Raw genomic sequence first — 19,386 nt, forward strand, 5'->3', positions numbered from 1 at the left:
ATAATAATAATAATAATAATAATAATAATAATAATAATAATAATAATGGAATAGTTTGTGCGGTATTTATCAACTTTCATTGTTTCTGGACTGCGTGTGTGGTAAGTAGGGTTTTTTTTTTCAAACCTCCCCAGTGATTTCAGAACGTAATTTCTCTTATTTGTTTCGAACTTATGTTGTCGAAGTAGTCTGAAATTGTGCATACATTGTACATTAACGATCTTAAGCTCATTGAACATGTCCTCTATGTTACTTAGGTAAGCAGCTTTTAAAAACTAGGCGTACTGCACGCTTGTGAAGTGACCGAAGTTTCTTCGTATCCTCTTTTGTTCTTAATTGTTCCCCCAAAGAATAATAATAATATTTGGGGTTTTATGTGCCAAAACCACTTTCTGATTATGAGGCACGCCGTAGTGGAGGACTCCGGAAATTTCGACCACCTGGGGTTCTTTAACGTGCACCTAAATCTAAGCACACGGGTGTTTTCGCATTTCGCCCCCATCGAAATTCGGCCGCCGTGGCCGGGATTCGATCCCGCGACCTCGTGCTCAGCAGCCCAACACCATAGCCACTGAGCAACCACGGCGGGTCCCCCAAAGAATAGGCAATGTAGATGCGTAAGATGCGTTGACCGCAATGCTGCCACGGCTGCCAAAGATGTGCACGCCCACTGAACAGCGCGTTTTAAGAAATCCGCTCATGCTGACAGCGGCTACGTTCACCTGCCTGTTCAGACACGCCGGTGAATCGCTCGTTGCCAGAGGCAGGCAGTGCCCGGAAACGGCAGTCGTCCCTATGCGCTGATATCAATCAGCGTAATTGAGAGCAGCTGCACAATTTCCCGGTCTGTCCCCTGAAGCATTCCGGCATGCATCCTCCTTGCTGTAGATAGCAGCGGGAACCAGCTGTGAAATGGGCACCCCAGATGCACGAGATGCCTTTACCGCTGGGCATGCCACTGCTGTCAAAGAAGTTGACGTTGCAGGATGCCGACTTGTTCTAAATTTCCAACGAACGTCGTCATTCAGCCCAAGTTCGTCGTCCATCCAATGGCACAATAGTACAGTGCAGGCCGTCAGTGAATTTATTCTTTTTAGTCGCGAAGTGATCATGGCCATGTCCGCGTAGAGGATTGCATTCATTACGAGTGATGTTTCTGCAAAGAACGAGTCAAATGTGTTATTTGAGCGCGCTGATGGTTCCATATGTCGTACTTCTCACTCCGTCTTAGTTGCGGGTTAGATTTTACGTCATGTTATTACGTGTAAAGAAACGAAGAGCGAGAGGCTATTTACCGTATAAATAACCACCCTGCTGCAAGTGCGTATGTGGCGGCTGCGCGCTTTCGCGCGGCCTTATCTTCAAAGCGATGTGCATTGGGGGCAGAGTCTAGGTATGTACAGTGTTGGTCAAAAGTTCCGACGCCGCAGCGACCGTGCCCGGATCAGCTACGCTCCACTATCGCGGCGCTACCACCAAGAGCGCTCGCAGACGCTTGCTGGTTGCGGGAATCCTGGAGGAACTAGAATTTAGCAGCTTCGCTGTAAATGTGGTTACGTCTTTGTGTTTGTTGATTATTTACGACGACGAACGCGAGAATACTGGCACGAGCGCGTTCGCGCGGAAGCGCAGGGGCGCCAACGAGCCAGCTGTGGAAGAAGACCACGACGCTGGAGCCAATCGGGATGGTGGTAGTTTTGTGTTAACACACGGACACCATCCTGCGGAAATTCACTCATAACAGCTTCGCTGTAACAAATATGTCAGCAAATAAAGCATAATAAGATTGTGTATGAAATTTTACTCAATTGTCAGGACTTTTTCGAAACATGGCCGGTTCGTCTTGTGCACCTCCCTAAGCTTTCTGAGAACATGAAAGGGTGAAATTCAACAGCGAAAATTGACGTATCTTGTGGCACAATGGCAGAAGAGGGAACGTATGGCTTAGTGCGGCCATATGAAAGGCTCAGCTGTCATTGTGCTACTCACTCACAATGAACGATACTCTTTAGATTGTGTTTATAGCCAGTGGAGAAAATGATAAAGGGTGCTCAGTGGGCACTGGCGAGATCATGACAAAACCACGGTACCGATATGGGTAGTAAACGATTCTAATAAGAATACGCAACGTCGGGACGTCGGCATTATCAATAACCGGGTCGCTTGGTTGTAACGTTGCTTAGACTGGCCACCCTGCAGAAGAGAAGAAAGCGAAAGAGAGCGTTCGTTTCCGCGTTGTGTGCTGCAAACGAGACACGGCGAACGTCAACCTGAAGCTTACGGGGGACAAGAAACTCTATATCGCGTGTTTCTGGGACGACTGTAACTATTTGATAAAGATTACGCATTACATAAACCATATCTCTTTCGAAACATTACGGGTGTACGAATACGTAAAATTTGGACTATGAATTGTTTTTCTTATTCGATTCTTATTCGACTCGAAATTTCACTGCTGAAAGCCGTCAGACGTTCTTGACATTTCAGTATTCTTCTAACACACAATGGCAGCTCAAAAGATTATTCACTTTCTGAGTCGATTCGTATTACTGACAGGTGCGTTAATATAGTTTGTTCGTTCATAAATAGATTCCATTAGGTAAATGAGCGAGTCTCACCTTCGGCCGCCTGCGAATTTGTTGTCTCGATTTAGGTGAAACTATTACTTGGACAACCTCACCACGCTTATATTTTTTTTTAGTATCGCATGTGTTGTAGTATCGCACGGAAATCCTACAAGAAGCATTACGTTCGTCCGCGTGCATCTGTTGAGGCGCTGTTCAATTGTTTTAATATGTTCAATACCATTGTGGCGCTCAATATACGATTGTGTTCCTAAATTACAAGCTACTCCGTTGACCTGAAATCCAGGTGTGAATATCATCACATGCCTCAAACGACGCTAATTAGTCTTTTGTTGTCAAAAGTACTTGGGACCTTCATATTCATTTTTATGTAGAAATTGTAACTGATTTGTGTGGTTCTATATTGATAGAATAATGGTATTCAATTTGGTTCTAAAATTTCGCTATTCGAACGGCCTCATTAGGCATAATTTATATCAACGGCTGACGTCACTAACCGCGTGACAATCGCCTATGCGATGACTAAAACAAATTTTACTAATCAACGTTTATAATCGATGACTCTAGACGCATCTTCGAATTTGAGAATTCAAATCATGCCTTACTGAAAGCCTAAAAATTTTACCAGAAGGTAATAGCCTATACCACAAGTACCGACAAATGTGGACCGAAAATCTAAAGCGAAATACGTGGCTATTAAACTAATTCGTTTCTTCATTGTGCAAGAATGCAGCACTAGCCGTCTTACGATAGCCCCATCAGAGTAAACTGGGATAGAGTCAAAATAGGTGCACATATGTCTACACTCATAAAATGGGTGCCGTCAGCATCCGCGACACCGCAAGCATCAGTCGTCTTGACCCATAAAAAACACCGTTTGCGCTCATTGTGAATTATCATGTGCTCCAATAAGAGCCGCCGTCCGTTCATGAGCAAGCACTACTTACTAGTTGATGATGATGAAAAACGTTTATTTTCTCTATTTTGCAGTGATTTTTGCGGCATCAGATGGAGTCTTCCATCTTCTCTCCAGGGTCGGTTCCCCTAGTCCAGGGCTCCGCTGAGGGTAGCTGCCCTGCGTGCACGCCTTACTAGTCCTTGTTGGACTTTCAGGGTGTCGCTGGATAGCATCCTCTCCCACTGTTCCGCACTCGGGTTTTTTATTATGGCTAGCCCTTCTGTTTTCTGGCAAGCCCATGTGGTATGATATAGGGTTGGTTTGTCTCCACACCATGGGCACTTGCTCTCGTACTGCGTGGGGTAGATCTTGCTGAGCATGTTTAGGCACGGGAATGTTCCCGTTTGTAGCTGTCGCCATGCTACGGCGTCTTCTCTGTTTAGTTGTTTGTGAGGGGGTGGGTATTTTCGTCTGATGCCTCTGTAGTAATTGAGTATCTCTGAATAGCTTTGGGCTACCGGCTCGGGTTCCTCAGTGGGGTCGGGAATGTTGGATGCTCGGTTTGTTGCGTGCCCTCGAGCTATCCTATCGGCCTCCTGATTTCCCGTAATGTCGGTATGTCCCGGTACCCAAACTATCGTGTGTTTGGCCTGGTTGTTGACGGTTTTGCCACTTGAGCGGAGGATGCGGAGCGCGCTGTGGCTGATTCTGCCGTTTAGGTAGTTGCGGCATGCTGCTTGTGAATCTGTGAGTATGGTTAAGGACCTGTTGCATCGGTAGCCCTCCGCTGCCGCTAGAGCCACGGCTGCCTCTTCGGCCTCAACTACCGTACAGTTCCGAATTGATGCGCTGGTGATTTCTTTTAAGTCCGAGTTGATCACCGTTGCGACTTTGCTTTTCTTGTGGTTTTTGTCCTGAGTGTAGGTAGCGGCGTCTACGTACACTGTGTCATGTCTAGTTGCCAGTGTTCTTTGTACATACTCTGCCCTTGCTTGTCTTCGTGCCATGTGTAGGTTCGGGTCCATATTGCTGGGTATCGGTGCTACTTTGATGGTGTTTCTGTATTCGTCCGGTATCGTCTCCGTGCTTTGTGTCTCCTTTATGGTAGCTTCACCGCCGTATCTACTCAGGAGTCTTCTGCCCGTTGCCGATAGCCTTAGTCTTTGCATTTGCGCGATTATCTGCGCTTCTTGGAGCTCCTCGAGACTGTTGTGTAGCCCCAGGGCCAGGAGTTTGTCGGTCGATGTTGACTGCGGTAGGTGGAGCGCCGTCTTGAGGGCTTTCCTCAGGATTGCGTCCGCTTGTTGCATTTCGTGCTTCGTACAGTGGTAGTACGGGAGGCTATACGTCACTCTACTGACCACCAGGCTTCTGACCAGTTTGAGTGTGTCTGCTTCCTTCATGCCGTGTCTTTTCCGTGAGACCCGCGTTATCATGCGGGCCACTTGGTTGGCTGCAGTTTTAAGTAGTGTTAGGGTGTGGGTACATCGTTGGTTCGATTGTATCCACATTCCTAATATCCTGATGAGCGTCTTCTCCGGGATTGGCTGTCCCTCGAGGTGGATGTTCAACTTCATGTTTACTTCCTCTGGGACGGTGCGATTCTTCTTGCCTCGCCATACTCTTAGGAGCTCGGACTTCTCCGTTGAGCAGGCTAGGCCTCTTGCCTTGACATATTTCTCTACGCATGTCGCAGCTTCTTGTAATCTTTCTTCCTTTTCCCTGAGTGAGCCTTTGGTGACCCATACAGTGATATCGTCGGCGTATATGGCGTGGCGTACGCCGTCGATTTGGTCTAGTTGTTGGGCCAGTCCAATCATAGCAACATTGAACAGGATGGGTGAGATGACCGATCCCTGCGGTGTGCCTTTGTTTGGGGTGGTGAACTTTTCGGATCTCAGCTCGCCCAGGCCGATTGTTGCTGTTCTGTTGGACAAAAATGCCTTGACGTAGCTGTGTATTTTCATGCCGCAATTTAGGTTGTCTAGTCCTGTCAGGATGGCTTCGTGGCTTACGTTGTCAAAGGCGCCTTTGACGTCCAGTGCCATGATGATGTGCTCTCCGTTGAGCGGGATATTGCTCAGTACCTCTTCTCTGATTTGCAGCAGTACATCTTGGGTCGAGAGCCTGGCTCTGAAACCAAACATGCTGTGGGGGTACAGCTCGTTTTCTTCCATATGATTTTGTAGCCTCCTCGTAACCACTCTCTCATAGATCTTGCCTAGACATGATGTAAGAGAGATTGGTCTGAGGTTTTCCACTTGAAGTTTCTTGCCTGGTTTCGGGATCATGATGACTTCCGCGTGTTTCCATTCTTCTGGTACTGTTCCCGCTTGCCAGTGTCCATTGAGATATTCGGTTAGCTTTTCGACTAGCTCGTCTCCGAGGTTGCGGATGAGCGCGTTTTTGATCTTGTCCGCACCTGCGGCTGTGTTCTTTGTTGCGCTTCTTATCGCCGCGTACACCTCTTCCCGGGTGATGGGTCTATCCAGCCTTCCATTTTCTTCTCCTTTGTAGCGCTCTGTGTAGGCTGCTGGGTCACCGTCGCCGTAGCACGTTTTGCGTACTTTGTCCAATAGTTCCGAATCTGTTCCCTCGTACTGGTGCACCAGTCGGTATATGACTTTGTTGTTTTCGGTCTTTGATTTTGCCGGATCGAGGAGTGCCTTCAGTACACGCCATGTTTTTGCAGTGCTCAAGGTTCCGTTTAGAGAGTCACTAAATTGTTGCCAATTTTGCTTCGCTAGCTGCGCTGCGTATTCTTCTGCTTTTTTCGTGATTTCCGCGATCTTTAGCTTGAGCTTTCTGTTGTATTTCTGTCTTTTCCACCTTTTTGTGAGCCCCCTTCTGGCTTCCCATAGTCTGAGAAGTCTAGAGTCCACGTCCGGCGTCTGCGGCGTACGCTCAATTTCTTTGGTGAATTTGCGTTGTGTTTCTTTGAGCATATTCCCCCAGTCTGTTATAGATTCGATGCTTTTTATTGTATCGCCACATGCTTCTCTGAACGCTTTCCAGTCCGTTATGTTTGCTTTCCCTATTTGTCGTCTAATTTTGTCTGCTATTGCGATTTGCGTCTTGAGGATATAGTGGTCGCTACCTAGGTTTTCCATTAGGTTGTCCCACTCCGCTTGCCTAGTTCTTTTGACGAACGTGAGATCGGGGCACGTGTCCTTGTTCACGCTGTTCCCGATCCTCGTAGGGGTATCGACTTCCGTGATGAGTTCACACTCGATATTGTCAGCTGCTTCGGTTACCGCTCTTCCCTTTTGATCCGTTCTCGTGTATCCCCAGCTCTCCTCTCTGGCGTTGAAATCTCCCAGTACAAGAAACAGGGATTACCCCAACACTACAGGGCTACACGTGCTACGAGAATCCGGAGGAAGGGAGAAGAACGGCAATCCTAGTCAACAAAACCCTCATCGCTATAAGCCATGACAGGATAGCCGACACAGACGTAGAGCACGTAATAGTCGAGATCATACCAAAAAAGAAAAGGAAGGGAGGAAGCATATTCATCGTAAATATATACAGCCCCCTGAGACAAAGCAGGGCGAAATTCGACGCGCTGTTCAAAGGAGCAGACAAGCTGGCTAAAGGAAATGCACTAGTCATACTTACTAGTTGCAGCAGCACCGCATAGTTAGCAGCGTTGACAGGATAGTCAAACCTCGTTGTGACCAAATGGTATAGAAGAAACTAGTGGATGTACCGAAGTAGCTGGTATTCTCTTCGAAATAACCAATTACATCCACATATTTTATGCCACTTTTCCATTAGGCAATTGTTTTGTAAGAATGAACTTTCAGCGATTCCGCAAACTTTCCATGCGCAATGAACACGCGAAAGCGGGCCTGTGGCCGAACAGCCGTCCAAGCCCGCACTCTCCTATTTCTGCTTCAATCCCATCGAATTTTGCACTATCGCAGCTGAAAACTCCTGCGTTTGATGTAGCACAGGACACATAGCGCCTTGGTGTATGGTCGTGCACTGTTATACAGGGATGTACCACGAACGACGGAGCGGCGTTAAGGCGAAAACTCACCTTGCAACAAGTGCGATAAACTGCTGCACGTGCAAAAGTAAGACATTCCTTCCACTAATTTTGCGTTTCATTCTTTTCAACTGAAAGGAATCGAAAAAGAGAATGTTACCTTTGAAAAAAAAAGTGCGGGACATGTTTTTGTTCTTGTAAAGCCTACTTCCTGTAAGCCTATACGCCACCATAGAAGTGAAGCACAATAAATTGGCAATACGTCCACTATCAGCTTTCACAGCTTGCGGTAAAGGCAACGACACCCGATACTTGTGCCGACAACGAACTACGTGATGCTTCGAGAAGTTTGAGGAAAAATTTAGCGAATCAATTCTTTTGCCACAATTGAGCCATCTGCTGCATGAACGCCCGAGAGAAAGCTTCGATTCAGCTGATAATGCGTACATGCAGTCAAATCCAGTGACCCAGCAAATGGGTTGCAGGTATGTGGGGAGAGGGGGGGGGGGGGCAAGCCGGCTGCAGGAACCACGAGTTTCTTTCGGGGGAAACCTGGCCAGGAAGCAATGAAGCCACTGTACCATAACTTGGATCTCGGAAGCGATCATTACATCATACACATAACCATACGCATACCGAGACAGGAAACAAGAATCTTCAAATTCACTGATTGGGATCACTTCAGAAAAATTAGGGCGAACAGAGGGACAGTGGGGCCTCCACATGCCGAGCAGGAGCCCCTTCAGACATGGGTCATCCAGCTCAGAGAGGACGTCAAGGAGGCCACTAAAGAAATCAGGACAGAGGAAAATATTGAAGCTATGGACAGCAGGCTGGCGCATCTGATTGAGGCCAAACAGGCTATATTACAGAGATGGAAAACGCAGAGACTTAACAGAAGGCTAAGAAAAAAAATAGCGCAATTAAACAGAGAAATTGATGATCATTCGAAGGCCCTCGTGAAGCAACAGTGGGATGAGATCTGTAATTCGGCTGATGGTAGAATCAAACATGGAGGTAGCTGGAACCTCCTCAAGCACTTGCTCAACGAGAATGAAACAAGGACAAGCAAGAGAACAGCTATAGCTAAGTTGGTTCATCAGGAAAGCCAAGATAAAACAGAGAAAGATATCATGGATAGTCTCGCAGCCAAATATCTCCCACTTAAACAACCAAACGAAGGAGAGGAGAGCCCCGAGTATACGGGAGGCATATGTGAAGAACTTGACCGGGACTTCACTGAGAGTGAAGTGAGGGCCGCTCTTCACAGTCTTAATGGTAGATCGGCGGCTGGACCTGACGGAATAACTAACAAGATGTTAAGAAATCTAGATGATGCATCAATCTATTATCTAACTGAACACTTCAATGAATGTTGGAGAAAAGGGGTATACTCAGAGGAATGGAGGGTGGCCAATACTATCCTCATACCAAAGCCAGGCAAACAACTCACTCTAGACAACCTCCGTCCTATTTCCTTAACGTCATGTCTAGGCAAAGCTATGGAACATGTCATCCTAAATCGACTCACAAAATACGTTGAGCAGAACGAGATCCTCCCATACAACCTGATCGGCTTTCGTCCAGGGCTGTCAACTCAGGATGCTATGCTGCTGATCAAACATCAACTTATACAGGCTAGCCCAGCGCATACGAAAGCTCTTTTGGGATTGGATGTGGAAAAAGCTTTTGATCGTATAAAGCATAAGGCAATACTTGACGTTCTCTCGGAGATGGGTTTGGGTAAGAGACTTTTTAACATGATTAAGGACTTTCTTAGAAATAGAACTGCACAACTCATGCTGGGTGAGCTTAAATCAGAAGCTAAGAATTTGGGAAATAGGGGCACTCCACAAGGGGCTGTGCTCTCACCCATGCTATTCAATTTAGCAATGTCCAAGGTTGCAAGAAATCTGGAGAAAATTGAGGGTATACGTTATGTGATATATGCCGACGACATAACCATATGGAGTGCCAAGGGCAATATAGGACAGACAGAGAATAGATTACAGGAAAGTTTATACGTTATAGAGAACACACTGAAAGCCATGGGGTTGAAATGCTCGGCAGCCAAATCAGAACTCTTAGTCATTAAACATTGCAGAAAAGGTCGTAAACCAAGAGGTTACATTCCGGAAGATGAGCCAAGAGTGTGCTTATATACTCATGAAGGATCCGCAGTCAGGCTGGTTGAAAAAATCAAGGTTCTTGGGTATCACATAGACGGAAACAATACTAACTACAGAACAATACAACATATCTCGAATAAAACAGATGAGGTCATTAGGTTACTAAGGAGAATTACCAATAGACACAGAGGCCTGGGAGAAGACAGCGCTTTGAGGATAATACATGCCTTTGCTCTCTGTCACTTCACTTATGTGGCTGGATTATTCAAATGGAAGCAGGCAGAACTTAACAAACTTAATGTGATGCTCAGGAAGCTCGTTAAAGTAGCCCTAGGTATACCCAGTAATGCTGCAACCGACAAACTCGTGAGTCTAGGGGTGCACAATACAATGCAAGAAATTGCGGAGGCCCAACAGCTAGCGCAACACGAAAGATTGACAAAGTCACGAGCTGGCAGGAACATATTACAGGCAATAGGTGCAGAACTGAATACATCGAGGAGTCCAATAGAGGCTGAAGTAGAATTAATGACTGAAGTTAGGAGCAAGATCAGAACCAACCCTCTCCCCAGAAACATGCATCCAGAATATAATGTCGAAAGGAGAAAGGCAAGAGCTAAAGCACTCTTGAAGGAAATAGAGCAGCAGAACCAATTGGCAGCTATAGTTGATGCCGCCTGGGTGAACGGTAAAGAAGCCTACACGGCCATTGTATCAAATTATCAAGGGAAGGTGCAAGACGCTCTCACAATTTTTACCAAGGACCCCACGGTGGCGGAACAAGCGGCAATTGCTCTAGCCATCAGGAGTAATAAGTGGGCCTTCATTTACAGTGATTCGAAAACCGCTGTAAAGTGTTTTGATAAAGGCTACGTAGCTGGAGTTGCAGCTAAACTTTTTGAAAACATTGTGATTATGACAACTGAAATCCGATGGTTTCCTGCGCATATGGGGAAAGTGGACGAGACTCGGGTAAACCTCAATGAGGTTGCTCATGACTTGGCACGAGGACTTGCTAACCGTGACAGTCACAACCGAGCCGTTCACCATCAAGCGAGGGAATCCAGAGACCATTTATTAACATATAATGATGTTACCAAACATTACTATTTAGGACGCAGACAATTCCCATTGCCACATTCAAAATTGAGCAGGGCCCAGGCAGTCTCACTGCGCTTATTGCAAACGGGTACATATCCCACACCGTACACCATTAATAAAATATATCCAGAGAGGGAAATTAAGATGGAATGCAATGATTGTAATGGCATCATTGGAATCATACATATGCTGGCGGGGTGTCCCGCGACTCTCCCCAACCTCGTTGAAGAATGGACACAGTGGGAGAAAAGGATTCAAAGCCCATTGTTTCAGGACCAACTAAGGGCAGTCCAGAGGGCCCATGATGTCGCTGAAAGGCTTGGCCTGACAGTGCCAACGTGGGAGCGGCCCGCCTTGGCTTGAGAAGTCGAGCCGCCGGACCTCAGTACAATAAACGTTGTCACACACACCATTACTGACGAATGAGCAACACGGAAAACAAAGCGCTTACAGAACCTCTGCTCTCCTGCCCAGGATATCCAAGAAGTTCATCAGGGATTTGCGAACATGCAGGTGATGTGCTGCAAACCTTTGAGTTCGTGCAGCACTCTTTGCCTAATGTCTCGAATGAAGGTTTTTAATTATAATTTTGTTGCTGTAGTTAGAAGCGGCACTTGCGGCGAACATTGTTTAAATAAAAAACCTGCTGCTCTACTCGCTATACACTTCAAACAGTGACACTGTGGCATTGTAGTGACGGCACAATTTTCGGTTGCACTAGTGAAGACATGTAATAATTCCCACAGTCAATCGGCATATTGATGCGATTTTTGCTTGAGCTTCGGTTACCCAGTGTAAGTGATGGCCATAGCCCTGTGCATATCTTCGGGAAATATTGGCCGTGAAGGCCGATATTACGAACTATAGTTGTATATTATAACGAATAAACAGTATTTTCTCTACGCCTAACAGACCAATTTACAGCCTGACGTATAATTGGACAGTATCACTTTCCTCGTGTGGATTCTACACCGGCGAAAGGGAAAAGTCACCTAGTATCAATAGATTATATGCCCCAAATTCTCGTGACCACGGCTTTTAGGTGTAAGAAAACAATGGGGTCGTGCCCTGCAATCCGAAAATATACATTTCTACAGTTAAGTCTAAGGGCGTATGGACCTTCCCGTACAAACATAGCTTTCAATGCCAAGGACGAATAGGTCTCGCCGCTATAAAAGAAGCCCATATTGCCCATGTGTAAATTTGTCATGATGGGACCGTGTGCTGTCATGGATTTCTGCTAGCCATGGCTGTCACTCTAGGCTGCTTGATTGAAGTAATGCGGAGGGCAGGTGTCTCGCAGCAATGTTTTACACATAAATGCAACCTCTGAGAGGAGTGCAGATGCTATCAAAATTGCCAAAAGATATCGAAGAAACTTTTAGGGCAATAAAAATGAGCAAGGCACGAAAAACATCAGACAAGGTATTTGGTTATTTTATTATCCTATTATTTTGGAACGCGTCACTCGGCTCATGTGTTGAATAAAAGGTTAATATCTGCTATTCCATTTGAGATTTCTGAGTAATACAATCCATGGAATGTTAAATTACATAACGCACGCTGTCGGCATCGCATGCAAACAACGAGGAAACTATGTACTGCAGAGTCCATACTTTCATCTGCGTAGTAAGAAATTTATGTATTCGCTATAAATTCGCGACGAAGAAATTATGGAAGCATAGCCAGTCTAGACAAGTGCCGTGCAGGTGGCCAACTTGCCTATAGTTGTCCGATGACAGGCAAATCCATTTCTGTAGAATGATGCACCACATATCTTCCAGGATGGAATGAAGCCTTAAAATTGTTGGCGGAAATTTCCTGCTGGATTTTCTGTGCTGTAATTCCTGGCTTCGCACCATTCAATCGGCTGCCAGGAACTCAGTTCTCCACAGCAAACAGAACCAAGGCAAGGTGCTGCAGTACGTGGCCACCGACACCGCCAGTTCCCACTTTGTGCACTCCGGTTCCTTCACCCGGTTTGCGGACTGGTAGTTCATTCCCAAGGCCCGGCTCATCCTTCTATCCTTAAGCGGAGCCTGCCCATGAATGACTGGCCGTGACCAGCGTTGCAGAGTCTGTGAGTACGTGCGGGAGACCTTAACTCACGGACTGCACAGCACAGAATAGTTAAATCAGGACTCAACACTGGTTGACATAACTGACCAGTGTTGGAAGTCGGGGTGACAGTCGCGGCGTCCGCTACCGGTGAGCAACGTGTTTGTGGTAAATCGTTCTGGAGGCAGAGAACACCTCACTCACTACTAGCTTCTTAAAGAGCTTAAGGTAGGAGCGGGAGCATATACGTCGCATGATGGCATCGTTTTTAGGGTCCCACGAACCCACAGCACCAACGATGACGGCGTCGACGGTCACAGGCTGGTGCCGTTGTGCAAGATGGAGGCGCATGGGTTCATATTTGGGAATTTTGGCCGTGGGGGCTGCGGAGAAGGCGTCGGGTCTGTTATCAAAAGGGCAACAGACATCCAGGATGATCACCTCCGGGCCGCGTGGCACGACGAGATCGGGACGTAGGTTGGTGTTGCCGACCGGTCGATTCTCATTGATGATGGAGAACCGCTTCCGGCACGTAGTGTGTAGACGCGCCACGATGTTGTTGTGGCGGGACGTGTACAAGGGGCTGTTGGTCATGCAGTGGCAGAGTACGTGGGGTAAGGTCTCCCGCACCTACCTACAGACTCTGCACTGCTGGTCACGGCCGGTCATCCACGGGCAGGCTCCGTTTAAGGGTAGACGGTTCAGCCCAGCCTTGTGAACGAACACCCAGTCTGCAAACTGGGTGAAGGACGCGGAGTGCCCAAAATTGGAACCGGCAGGGTCGGCGGCCACGCACTGCAACAACTTGCCTTGGTTGCGTTTGCTGTGGAGAACTGAGTCCCTGGCAGCCGATTGAATGGCGCGAAGCGTCCGAATAACCTTCCTGCGGTGGGATGAAGTGAGTGTTTTGTCACCGCAGGTTATCCGGACGCCATGAGGGTCCAGTTACCACAGTACGAGTAATACGAGTAATGCGGGCCTGCAACGTCACGGGACTGGCCTTTAAGGGCGTCAAATCATCGGCGTATGCCAGGATGTTATGTGGACGATCCCCACCCTGTATGTCCCGGGTGATGGGGTCAACGACAAGGTTAAACAATAGCCCGCTGAGAGGACAGCCCTGACGGATCCCGTCAAGGATGGGGATGGGCGGGCTGATGCCGCCTGCAGTGAGGATCCTCGTACGGTTGTCGGTGTACAAGTCGGCGATGAGGTCAACGAATCGATTGCGCCAGCTCCCCAAAGTGCATCTAACAACGCCTGATGGGGAATCGACCCATAGGTGCTGGGGAAATCGAGGAACGTGACGCAGACGTCCCCATCACCACTGCGGGCTTTGTTCCCGAAGGACAAAGTTATGCTCAAACACTCCGTCGTGAGGGATAAACGCATTCTGGCAAGGGGAGAGGATGCTGTGCTCTCCCAGCCAGTCTTGCAATCGCCCTCCTAGGCACTTGGCGTAAAGCTTGGCGGCTGTGTTGCCTAGTGTGATAGGGTCCCAGCTTCGGGGGTTGGACTCGTCGCCTTTCTTGTGGATGAGAACCGTTGGGTGGTCCTCCAGCTGTCTGGCGTTCAGTGGTGTTGGAGAAAGTACCTGTAAGGCATATATAAATACCATAATTTTCCAAATTTAAGCAATCAGGCAAGTGAAACTCACACCAAGGCAATTAAAAGTTTAACCTAAGAAAAACCTCCCTGAGTACCTCGAACAGCTAGGTTGTAGTATGTTTGCCAAATAGAAATGCAATTCCATTCAAGATTATGCCTCGGGACTGTGTTGGACAGTAAAGAAACATGTTACCAAACTTTTACAATTTCAGCCCTTTAACGAAAATCGTGTTGAAGCATAACCATATGGGCATGTCCATCTCCTAGGACTAGACCCTATTTTCCCCTCCCCTGTTCGCCCGACACTAGAAGCAATCATGCTGGTTGCACCTCCCTAATTCAGAAGGGTAACTCTTTTAATTTGAGGAATCTCCTACGGCCATTCCTAGTAGTGAAGAATGCTACACTTCTGCTCCCGGACACTTATTAACATAATTTGTTTTGTTTGCGGCAGCACCCATCTTCTTGCTCTGGAAATTCATGACAGGAGGCTCAAGCACTTCTAGTCACCAGAAAACTAGAAAACATTGTTTCGATAAACAATCTATGCTGTACACACTATAAACTTTTGCATTCTTAAATAACTGCACTGCGTTCACTGATAATACTTCCTATATACTTTCGTCGCAACCCATGTATTATCGCATATTCCTCTCACACAGATTAGTATTATCGTATCGAATTTCCCATTGCATTTTGTCAAGAAAGAGATGCCGTAGTTCGCTCTCTATATCTGATGCGATGCTGAAGTAAACACAATTGTAGTTGCCACTAAAAAATGTGAACCTGGCAGCGCAATGCAAATAAATAAAATGATCACTTGACTGAGCATACTAGGAAGCAAGAAGAGTAGGAGGTGAAAAAGTAGGAAATCACAAGTGCTCTTCGTGGAGGACATCAGCAAATGGGTTTAAAGGCATCGGAATTACTGCAAATACATCGCGTATGTAGATTAGGACACGCAATGTTACCGTTTGCATGGAGAGGCACTCTCAAAGCTTATCGTTTCCCCTTTCCTTGCAAAATAGCCTGTAAGCGATCGTACGGACGCCTAGAAAAAAACTTCCGCTTTGAAATAAGGATGCTCTAGTTTTTCTCTTTCGCAGCCATTGTCGTTTCTTCATGAGCCCTATTTAGGGCAGGACACGTAAATACATCGATCTGCAAGTAAAAACACTATCGAGATTGGGCGAGAACACGCACTTTGAACCAGTACTGGGGCAACGTCACAAAGTGATCGGCTCAAAGTTCTCATTATCGTCATTATCACCAACATCAACAACGTGTTTATGCCTAATCGATCTCGAGTGCCTAATGGCCAACGCATCTCTCAGTCATCTCAGCCTTAGTTTGTGGCGGCCGCTGACCTCACCTTATGAATGCTCATTCCCTAGCTTCTAACGCGCCACATAGCTCACTTCTGTCCAGACTTCGCTTCTGTTTACAAACATTCTGTGACTCCATTACACCACCGGTTATCCTTCCAAGACATCTCCTGGCCGACATCACAGCTTGGGGTGGTTCAAGAGCTTAAGGATGCAGAAAGAGAACTGAGACGCAACTGACTCAGTGCAAAGTTTGAGAAGCGTGAAATTCCATGCTGTTTTCGCTTGAAGTAATTTATCCAGACGTGGGTACTCCATCTTAATATAAAAAATTGCAGTGTATATATATAAAACAGATATCTCCTGTTTGGAGGTGCTTCCTTTAAATAGGAAATGAGAAGTACCACCAGTGGCAACAAGACTACCCTTCTTTTTTTCTGTATAACTGCCCGGTTAATTCCATCGAGACTAAGCACGAATGGGTTTGCGAGGTTGCCCGCATTGTCTACGAAGATTGCCCACATTTTCCACGAAGCGAAACAATTTTCATTTATTTAGCGAGAAGATCAATTACTGGTGTTGAAACGCGTAAGTAACTTTTATTAAAACCTCGAAATTCTTCAGCAAAACTGTCGCTTTCTTGACTTTCCGCGGCACTCACGGGCACACCATTGCCTTATGTCTTGGACTACTTGTCCAATTTAATTTTTTTCATAAAGAATATCTCAATTCTTGTCACATATTGTTCTTAGTAGGTACGAGCGTGTCCTTACAAACTTTGTTCAATTTTATCCCACAATCTTGATTCTGAATCTTTTATGCCTGAAAAGTGCCTTCATTCTACTTTTCGTTTGTGTACTGCATAAAGTACTGAGTGCAGTACTTCCTTCGAAAAAAAATGGCGTAACCTACAAAAAACACCCAGTTTCCTTACGGTAGGGAAAGCGTTAACTGCGGCCGTGGCAGGAGGCGTCGTCGAAGCGAGGGCAAAGTAGGCCGACGAACATACGGGGTATGCACTGACGTCATAAAGGTCGCCATATTGTAGTACAGTGAGCACGGTGAAAGCCTGCGTGTTATCTCCATCCGCTTATCTCCAGAAGCACACTGCAAGCAATGAATAGGACTACAGTATGGCGTACGTGACGTCACTTGAACACTCCCTATAGGCAGGAGCGAAGCCCAGTCAAAACACTATTACAGCTGTAGTAAGTACATAGCAAGGGTAGCCGGGGCGGAGCCCATGCCCTGTAAGTCCAACGATGACCGGAAGTGGCCCGGTTCTCGAGCATGAAATAGCGGCAGGAACAGCAGTGAGATGGGCTGCGTGACCTGATAAGATCAAGGATCACCGGCAGGAACGAAGCCCAGTTTAGCAGGATCGGGAGCGCTGATGTAGGGGGCCGTGTCCCGCCGCTCCATCAAATTTGTCACCCCCTTTGAGCTCGCGATTTCTTCCCCAACTTGTTCATATTCAACAAGATTTTCCCAACGCAGTATAGGGACACCTGCCCCTGGTGCGGGGCTACACCCACACTCTATCACATAACTATGGAGTGTGAACAAAACGACGCATTCCGCGATCATAAACCCCCGAGTGCGGAGCATTGGGAGAGCCGGCTCGTCAGCTGCGAGCTCGCCGTCCAAAGAAGGATGGTGGAGCACGCTAGGGACGCGGCCAAACTCAGTGGAGCCCTGGACTGAGGGACCACCCGTGCTGAAGAGGCTTCCCTTCGACGAGAAGACAGCGTGAAGAAGAGAAGACCTCGATCCGCGAGAATTCCATTTTATGATTCAATAAATGTTTCTCTCTCTCTCTCTCTCTCTCTGCAGGCGAAACCCGCGCAGCAACCACGCGGACACACGCGCTTTCCGCCCCGTACGCTGAACACAAGCGCTGAGTCACGTAGTTGCGAAATCCGCGCACTACGAAATGCCGTGCTTCTGGGTACAAGGATGCATGCGCGTACACTTCGGTATTCCGACGAATGTATTTAACCGAATCTGTGTGCCTCACCATCGGCGTCCAGCCTTCGCGCTGCGGCATCGGTAACGAATGAAATACGCACCTTCCCGCTTTCTAGATCATCCGGCGTCCTCTCGCTGTCGCTTTGCTCCCGGTCGCCAGATGTCGAGTGCCAGTCCGTTCCAGAAAAGAACGAGTCCACACCTCAGGCGGTCTATGGCCTTTGTGCCTAGAAAGACAATATATTCAGGTTGCATAAAACATATAAATGAATACCAAATGACCAGTTGCGAATACGAATTGCCCGGATGCCAACAAAAGCTCAATGCAGTGAGAAGGCAATATAGGATGCGTCATCTTTGTGGGGTGCTTTTCTGACGATGCAGAGTGCAACACAGCTGAATCTCCACTACCAGAATGACTCCGCTACACCAAGGGACAGTGCCTGGTGCTTAAAGTTGAGCAACGCCAGTTAATTTCTTTCCGCAAGAATACTACTATTAGCCTTACTGAAAATATGGCAACGCTGCTTTAAAAAAGATCAGGACGAAAGGCGCAGAATTGGGCCCCCGGACACCGAGAATCACCTCGTACATTTGAGCAACACTACCTGTGAAAAGTTCCCTCCAGGTCAACTCGACCTCCGTGTCTAGGTGCGGTATCGGCGGACTGTGTTTCCTCAGTAGATACGAAAATAATCTTCAGCTTCGCACGACACGAACCTATTGAAGAATCCTGTTGAAGCCGTTAAAGAGGACGCATCTGCGGTGCCTATAGTAACGCGACTTCAGAGAAGGCTGGAAAGCAGTGAGGTAAACGAAGGCAATCTGACGGGCCTAATTACTGTCATGGTAATTACTTCTCGGGCGTACGCGGCGAGGGAATGTGTACTACGCAGAAGTATGCTGTCCAGGGGCAGGACAGAATTCTGGCGAAATAGTAGATAAAACAAAGAGCAGCCACCACTTCTCATGGTGGGATGAAATATATTAGGGTCCTTCGTTTCCGGGTTTTATGTATGTTTTATTTTATTCGAGGGTAAACATTTGAGGCCCTTTTCAAAGTGAAATCGCTGCATTCTTATCCGGTAGTGTTAAGTTCGGAGTCCTCATGGTTAACTATTGAAAGCATTTAACAAAGGCCGTGGTCACCATTTGGACACAGACATTCTATTTCAACAAGCTAAGCTACAAATACAATTTTGTATCAATGGTAAAAGGACGGGTATTAAAAAATATGATAGGAACCTCTTTAACAAAAACAAGTTGAGACTGAGTTTGGCGATCTATTGTTTACTTTCTTTGCGCTTTCTTTTAAGCCATTCTTCGCAGGTGGTGTGATGCTTCTTGTATTACTTATAGTACTCTCGTTAGTGTGCATTAAACACAGTGAGAATTTCTGTATCCATTTTAAACCTGTCGAGCTTTCATGCTTGCTTGTTGTCCTGTTCTACTGGGTGCTAACTAGACAAATTAGTGCCTTTTTTCCAACTCAACTAGTTACCGCGGTTTACATAATGCGATGTTCGGTAAATGCGATGTAATGCGCCATTGTCGTATTACACACGAAAGCGGCTATTAAAAAGCAACAAGGTTTCCTTCATTTAGGGCTTGCTTGCACTGAATTTACTATATTCTTATATACTCCAGTTTTCGATCTAGTGTTAAGCAAAAACGAGGTAGGCACAATTTTACTAGTTGGGTAACATCACTTGCTATTACGCTT

The 19,386-nt window shown here is 46.8% G+C and overlaps 1 protein-coding gene across 19 annotated transcripts in view; it reads right to left on the minus strand.

The window, feature by feature from the left end:
- Positions 1 to 12,135: 12,135 nt before the first annotated feature.
- LOC135915643 (uncharacterized) overlaps positions 12,136 to 19,386 on the minus strand; it is a 92,103-nt gene continuing 84,852 nt past the window's right edge. For all 19 annotated transcript variants that reach the window (XR_011508076.1, XR_011508072.1, XR_011508079.1 and 16 more), the window contains 2 exons: positions 17,765 to 17,890; positions 12,136 to 14,356 (listed from right to left, as the gene is read on the minus strand). The gene's annotated coding sequence lies outside the window, so the exon portion shown is untranslated. The remainder of the gene's footprint in view (positions 14,357 to 17,764; positions 17,891 to 19,386) is intronic.

Source organism: Dermacentor albipictus, chromosome 8 (genome assembly GCF_038994185.2).
Source record: "Dermacentor albipictus isolate Rhodes 1998 colony chromosome 8, USDA_Dalb.pri_finalv2, whole genome shotgun sequence".
In the NCBI taxonomy this organism is placed as follows: domain Eukaryota; kingdom Metazoa; phylum Arthropoda; class Arachnida; order Ixodida; family Ixodidae; genus Dermacentor; species Dermacentor albipictus.